The following is an 8,419-nucleotide window of genomic DNA, read 5'->3' on the forward strand; positions in this document are numbered from 1 at the left end:
ATTTTGTGTCCTGCAACTTTGCAATCTAACTGTCTATTGAGAGATGAATAGATAAAGAAGATGTGATATATACATACAATGTAATATTATTTGTCTTAAAAAAAAAGAACAACATGGATGGACTTGGAAGTCTGTGCTAAGTGTGATAAGTCAGTCACAGAAGGGCAAGTAACTGCTTGATTCTATTTATATGAGAAAGATGAAATATTCAAACTTACAGAAGCAGAAAATAGAATAGTGGTTGCCAGGGGATGGGAGGAGGGGAAAATAGGGAGCTGTTCAATGGGTATAGAGTTGTAAAAGATGAATAAATTCTAGAGATCTGCTGTACAACAGAGTGCCTATAGTTAACAGTACTGTATTGTGCTCTTAAAAATTGTTAAGAGGGTAGGTGTCATGTTAAATGTCCTTATCCCAACAAAGAAGAAAGAAAGAAAGAAAAGAAAAGGGACACTAGGAAACTTTTGGAGGTGATGGATATATTTATAAAGTTGATTATGGTGATGATATCACTGATGTATGCATATGTCCAAACACATCAGATTGTATATATTAAATGCATGCAGTTTTTTGTATATAGATTATACCTAAAAGCTACAAAAATATTTTAAGTAAAACTAGAGTACATGCACAGACACATAGACATAGACACACGCACAAAGACACTAAAGAATAAACTGTGTCTGTTGTACCATGCAAAAATAAATAAACCACTATTGCGAATTATTGATGTTACATTACAGACCTCCTTCCAAATAATCTGAGAATAGCATTGATTTTAAAAAAGGAAGAAGAGTAAAATTAAAAAGGAACTTTTAATGAAACTTGTAGGAAAAGTCATTTTATTGTTCATTCCTTTTCCTATGGAGTCAAATAAGTTGAACTATATGAGCTTATAGACATGATCGCTTGAAAGAAATAATTTGTATAGTGTTATTTGGCTTGTTTGCTCTGTTCATTAGTTTAAAATGTTAGTCTTTAAAACAAATCCTTTTTAAATTATTTGAACTTTCTGAGTTTATCTTCTGAGAAATTGACCTCATGGATAAATGCTTGATTGATTTGAAAAGGAAATTGGGTAGGCACAATTACAGCATTTCATAGGAGTCTAGAATTTATACTAAAAAAAAAGGAAGTAATTTTGCCACTTGACAAATGGAGAAACATTTTCATTCATCGACTGACACTCCTAAAAGCAGTTTAAACATTTATTTTCTAAAGGTGTCATCATAGTAAATATGAAACATGGACTTCAGTTTCTCACATCATTTGAAGAAGTAATAGTTGATATCACTGATTTGTTGAGCTCAAAGTGGCTAGTTAGCTACATTAGTTATAATCTATGACTTTTACTTTTTCCAAGAAATTATATTCTCTACTTTTCTATCAGAGTCCAGAGTGGTTTTTACTTTGCTGAGGGTAGATTCGTGCTTGGCAACCTCTTGTAATTCTAATTATGGACATGTTCTGGTCAGGAGTTATCAGCTGAACAATCTTGCGGTAGATAAGCACTCAAGTTAGTGAGCTGCTGCACATATCTCAGTACTAATCTAAATGGTATTTGTTTTTGGATGTCAGAAACAGTGTCTGTTACAGGAAGAATCCTCCTTATATGTTGAAAGAGAGACATACCCTGATGCTTCTCCCAGTGTCTAAACCCGAAATGCCCACACACTGAAGTGTGAAACATTGAACAATAGAATAGAGAGTTGAACAAACTCAAGTCAAGAGTATATCAAGTGATAGTGTTTCATGGGGCAAATCACTTTACTTTCCAGCTTTCAGTTTTTTTATATAAAATGGAGATGTCAGACTAATTGCTCTCTATCCTTCCCTCCTGCGCTATCATTTCATTAATATGTGTCTAAAACTTCACTGAGTCCTTTGAGATGCAGCTGCCAAACAGCGGAAATTTGATTCCTCACAGGGTTGTTCTGAGGCATAAGTACAGGGTTGCACAATGGATTAACTAAAGTTTGCCTCTTTTTATCCTTTACATAACCTCTTGAAAGAGAGTGTGCCTCTAGCATTGAGTGATTTTTCCGTTTTCCTCAAGGAGCCAACAAAGTTGAAATTTAATTCAGGAAAGGGTACAAATTGGAGATAATTGTGGTGAAATCATGCTAATAATTTTGGGAATTAAGGTGTTTTTTCATAAACTACTCTGTAGTCATGATCCAGTTAATCATCATAATATCTCCTTGAGGGAGTTAAGTAGATGAATAAATATGCCCATTTTTACTTTAAGAATTGCCTTCCCCAGGTTTATTTTTAACACTAATTACCTCTTAGAGTATGATGAAGTACTCCAATAATAACACATATGCTTTTTTCATGTGGCCAAAAGTATATTCTCTTACAGATTTATTTCATGGATTTGATGATATTTCAAGAAAAGTAATTATGTACCACAACTTAGTGAATTCTGAGTTCTTCCTGATTTTACAAACAAGAATTTAACAACTCAATGCAATTCACGAGCCTTCATGAATTTATCAGCTCTTCCATTAATTTACTGTGTTCTTGCCCAAATTCTTTAACCTTTTTGTTCCTCATTATAAAAGACTGATAATTTAGTTGTTTTGTCAATATTTAAATTACTTAGATGAATTATACAAATTCAAAATAATGTTATTGTCAGTATGTCTGATATCATTTATCCATTTATCCACTGACATGGAAAATGCCAGTGAAAACAATGACTAGCTGTTCCAAATCCCAATGATCCTAACACTTTCTCAAATTTGTACAAATGTAACTACAAAGTTACATTTCTAAGTATGCATAATGCATGTAAAAAGCATACATCTAACTAGGTCTCACTTCCTTATCTTTTTGTTTTTCATTGAACAAGTGAATCATAAGTAAGATAGAAATAAAATTGGGAGCTTTCTTTAGAAGTATTTGGTATTTATAGAATTGGACATGACACTAGTAGTAATATGCTCCTGTTCTCTCATTCTCCAACGTATTGAAGCTGTGTAGGAGAGTGAATTTGATGACTGACTACCACTAACCAGCTCTGTAGACTTGGCTAAAACCTCGACCTTATTTTTTTGCAGTTTTGTAACTAGGTCAATAATTTCTAATTTGTTGAACTGTTAGTGTTAGGTAAGACAATATATCCAAAGCACTTGATATATTGAAAATACATAAGGAGGAACAGAGGGTGACAAAAGAGGTGAAACTATGTGCTGCTTCGTTCAAAGAGCTACCAAGTGAACTCCTCTTTTTGTTCTATTAGAAAGAATTCTCTTCGATTCAGTTTTCTAACACCCTTCTCTTCCTCCCCTCCTGGACGAGGCCAGGGATAAAGAATGCATAGGACTTATATATACTATCAAATGTAAAATAGATAGCTAGTGGGAAGCAGCCACATAGCACAGGGAGATCAGCTCGGTGCTTTGTGACCACCTAGAGGGGTGGGATGGGGAGGGTGGGAGGGAGACGCAAGAGGGAGGGGATATGGGGATATATGTATACATATAGCTGATCCACTTTGTTATACAGCAGAAACTAACACACCACTGTAAAGCAAATATACTCCAATAAAGATGTTAAAAAATATATAAAATTAAATTAAATTAAAAAAAAGAATGCATAGGCATCAACCTATGAACCTTTCTATTTACCTCCATATTCTTAGCTTCCACTGCAGCAGTTTCTACTGAGAAACAGAATGAACAAGTTTGGGGAGTGAGCCAATTTGGCAAAGATCAGTCATCTCTTCCTGTGTTACCTAATGCCCCTAGCAGAGCATGGCGCTCACTTACCCATGTCTTCCTCATTCCTGCCATATTGTGTTACAAATATTTCTATTAACACTTCTTTCCCGAGATTCTAATTATCTGTTGATGTTTCTCTTTTCACCAGAGTTCCTTGAGGAAATAGGGTGTATATCAGGTTTTTCTTTTTCTAAATTTCTGCACAGCTCAGGCACATTATAAGTGCTCAGTATGGATGAATGAAGTTTATATTTCAGATTAATAATGGGAAATAAATTCAGAAAAAGAGAAAATACAGAAACACATATAGACAATGTGTATTGAATTAGAGATCAATCTATGTAGAATGGAGACTTTGATATATATAATTTATGTCACCATACTTGTTAAATTTGTCCCTGTTCTATAATATATAGTCCTGCCTATGTGGGCCCCCTCTTGAACCCGATGACCACACTTGATATGAATTCAGTATTTGCATAATATATGAAGAATGAGCCACATTTTGTTTGACATTGATTATTCCATGGATATTTTGGTTTAAAAAACTTCAACCTTCATCCTAATTGCTATTCACAATATGCTATAGTTTACTGATCTTTGAACATGTACCAGGCACTACAGAGGGATCTGTACATTTAAATGTTAATCCTCATGAATATAGTGAAAGAATTTTGGTATTCTTATTTTACAGATGAGTACATTGGAACATGGAAGTGAAAATGATGATACTAAATTCGTAGATATTGTACACATGTATTGGTATTTCTTTTTCTCCAAATGACTTTTAGATGGCCTGTTAATTAATTTCATAATGACCTGATCTAAATGTGTTTTTGCTATTAACACTGAGAAAAGAGCCAGCAGTTGGACAATTACTAGAAAGATGAAAGGATATGAATAATGCACATACTGGATAATTGACCCACTTGAATTATCTGTGTGGCAATGGCAAGAGTACTCTCCCCTCATTTACCCTAAATATTGCTTCTCAATATCTAGGATAGACTTATAAACAGGGAAGGAGAGTACATAATTCACTGAGGAGAACTAGCTGTTAAGAGGCCACTGCTACAAACTTGCTACCATGTACAAATGCCTTATATGGGTATAAGCCCTTTCTCATAACCTAGCTCATGAGACACAAGCAACAAATCATCCTGGTTCAGACATAAGACAAACCTGGATTCAAATTCTGGCTCTGCTTTTCTTTGCTGATTGTGAACAAGGTGTATGAGCTCTTTTTTTTTTTTTTTTTTTTTGCGGTACGTGGGCCTCTCACTGCTGTGACCTCTCCCGTTGCAGAGCACAGGCTCCGGACGCGCAGGCTCAGCGTCCGTGGCTCACGGGCCCAGCCGCTCCGTGATATGTGGGATCTTCCCGAACTGGGGCACGAACCCATGTCCCCTGCATCAGCAGGTGGACTCTCAACCACTGTGCCACCAGGGAAGCCCCTATGAGCGCTTTTTTTGTCTGTAGAATGTGGGGAAAAGGTCTTAATACCTTCCTTAAGAGATTTTATAAAAATAAACTACTTAGTGTACTATATGGCCTATAATAACCCTTTCAGGTAGGCAAAGCTGGTATTTTTGGTCCATTAGAGATGAAAATAATTACAACCTTAGAGAAGCAAATGACATGCATTCAGAAATTTATGCAGCCTCTAAAAGACATAAGGCACTGCACTAGGCACCGGGGAAATGAAAAGAAATAGAGCCCGAACATAGCCTTCAGGTGTCTCCAATTATCAGTAGGATCTTAAGTGATAGTTCTGAGGCAGCTAATAGCATCATGTTTTTTAAACACGGTATGTCAGATGCTGTTCTACATACATACTCATTTACTTCACAACAACCTTTCAAGCTAAGGAGTATTATTATCACCGGTTTTTTTATGAGAAAACCAAGTGTATGATCAGACCACCCAAGATGGCTGTTTTCTTGCTCTCGGTACATCCCCTGCTCAGCCAGTGCCTGCTTCACCTGCACCCTACTCACATGACTGACCTCCCTACATACTTGCCCCTGCCCCAGCTGGTGATTGCCCTAACCTTCAGATCAGAACATCTCCACCTGATAGCTTATCAAAGTGGTGGTGAGGGGCGTGCCCCTCTGCTAGTTTCCCGGGTAACGGATGAGCCCACCTGACATCAATTCCCCCTATAACCGGTAACCTCCCTCTCCCCCCAGGAGCAAAGACTGACGCCAAGTCCTGCCTGCCTCTGCTGCACAAGGTGGGGTGTGCACGACTTTGCTTCAAACAAGTAAGTGCCACCTTCCTTTAAACCATTGATGTCTCTGTCGCCTGCCAATTCTGGGTTCTTTTTCCATCCTGAAGCTGGGCAGGTACAGGCCTTGTAGGACTGCATGGTGCAGCCCAGAAATTGGTGGAGCAGCCAGAAGACTAAGGAGACTCCCTTTAGCACCGAGATGTCAGGAAGTAAGGATAGGGGATGGAAGGTTGTGGGCCATCCACTAACATGTGTGGCTGGAAAGTTGCAGAGGGGAATCTCAGAGTGGCCATCCACATATGTGGGCCCTGTGGTGGCTGTCCTTGATGAACAGGGGCCGCCAAGGGAATAGAGAGAACTCACAGTAGGCTGTTGGGGAGATATTGGCAGCCTTTCCAGTGGGGGAAAAAGAAGTGGCCGCAGCTGTGGGCTGCCTGTTGCTTTTTGTGGTAAGAAAGGTCACAGAGGCTGAGCTGACAGCCAAGGCGAAGGTTAACTTGAATGCTGCTTCTGGTTCCTCTGAAAGTGAGGCATGTGAATGTGAGTGAATGATTTGTATTATTGACTATTACTGTTACTTGTTGAAACTGAATTAGCTATTTAGAAACTGAAAAAAAGAAAAAAAAGAAAAATCCCTGAAAATGTCTAAGATGGGTCTCTTTGGACATGCTAAAACTGGTTTTTGCTTATGCCCTTAGAGGAAGTTAGCTTTCTAGAAGAAATTGGTATTTCTTTTTTCATGCGTTTGAGATGTAAATGAAATAAGAGCTTGTAGGTAAACTCAATAGGAATAATTATGTTTGGGGAATGTCTGTCTAAAGTAGTCTCTCCAGATTTTGGTAATTTGCAACTAAACTAAGTTAAATGAAGAGAATTCACTGATTGCTTGGGTCATTTCAAATAGAATAAAATAGTAGAACATTAATTGCTGGGCTGGTCTAAGTTTACCTACCCTTGCCTTCTTAGGAGGGGAAGACTAAAGCATAAGTTTTCCAATCAGGAAATGCTGGTATGACAGATATTCACGATTACTTGCTTCTTGGTTTTTACCAGATATTAAGGTTTTTAAGGGTTCTGATTATAATCAGTCATAATTCTAGTTAATGTAACCAAGTTTCTTTATTTTTATTTTATTGTAATTAGGTGTTTAACTCTGCCTTTTTAAGTCTTTTGTCATTTATAGACAGTTGTACTCTGATGCTTTTGCAAAAGTGCTTCATCTTCAAGAAGATACATAGGAAGGACATTTTGACAAGTTTAGGTCTCTAATAAATTTTATGATACCATTGAATGGGGTAAAAAATTAAAGAATCCTAATGGAAAGCCTGATGGCTTCCTAAAAAGTTAAAAAAAAGATTAGTTACTGAGTGAACTGGTGAATATGGTTATAATTTTTATGCTTTTTGTCTGGAATATTACTGTTTTTTTGTTTCTATTTTTAAATTAATTAATTAATTTTTATTTTTGGCTGCCTCGGGTCTTTGTTGCTGGGTGCGGGCTTTTCTCTAGTTGTGGCGAGCGGGGCCTACTCTTGTTGCAGTTTGCGGGCTTCTCACTGGGTGGCTTCTCTTGTTGCAGATCATGGGCTCTAGGCACGCAGGCTTCAGTAGTTGTGGCACTCAGACTCAGTAGTTTTGGCTTGCGGGCTCTAGAGCGCAGGCTCAGTAGTTGTGGCGCATGGGCTTAGTTGCTCAGTTGCTCCGCGGCATGTGGGATCTTCCCGGACCAGGGCTCGAACCCGTGTCCCCTGTACTGGCAGGCGGATTCTTAACCACTGCGCCACCAGGAAAGTCTGATATTACTGGTTTTGATCTGTGTTTTCCAGATATAGGGAAGCCCTTCCCTCAAGTTAGTTATAACTTATAGCAGTTTGGTAAACTACACCTGTGGGTAGAATTGAAACATTTTTCTTGTCTCTCTGCCTGGTCCCTTCAGAAGTTGGAGACTCTTGGGTTCTGAGCAACCTTATCAGGTGGATGGGAAAAACTGTCTCCTGGCATGTGTGGGAATCTCTATATTTTGGAGACCTCTAGCAGAGAGAAATCGACTGAGGCAGAGCCTGATGGCAGACCTCTGGCATGACTTTCCTGGCCTTGAGAGGCCTTTAGGGAATTCAGTCTGAGATTCCTTCTGAGGAGTTCTACCTCAGCCAGTTTGGAGGAGCCTATGTGGTCAATTGACCAGACTTACTTTGCAAACAGATTAGTCTTGATTTGGCTGTGTTTGGTGGTGATAAGGGTACTTTTAGAGAGAAAAATGTTATATTTCAGTAGATAAGAAATTCTATTCCTGTTGATTGAGGTCTAGATTTATAAAAGTTATTGTATTCGCCTCACTTTTGCCCTGTTGTTCAGGAGGAAAAGAAAATTGTCTAATGAAGTTGTCACAGAGTATAACTACTCATGATGTATGACTGCTTACTTTAAGTCTGCCACTGAAAGCACATGTACAATGCTCGTGTAAC

This window comes from Orcinus orca, chromosome 3 (genome assembly GCF_937001465.1).
Source record: "Orcinus orca chromosome 3, mOrcOrc1.1, whole genome shotgun sequence".
Lineage (NCBI taxonomy): Eukaryota > Metazoa > Chordata > Mammalia > Artiodactyla > Delphinidae > Orcinus > Orcinus orca.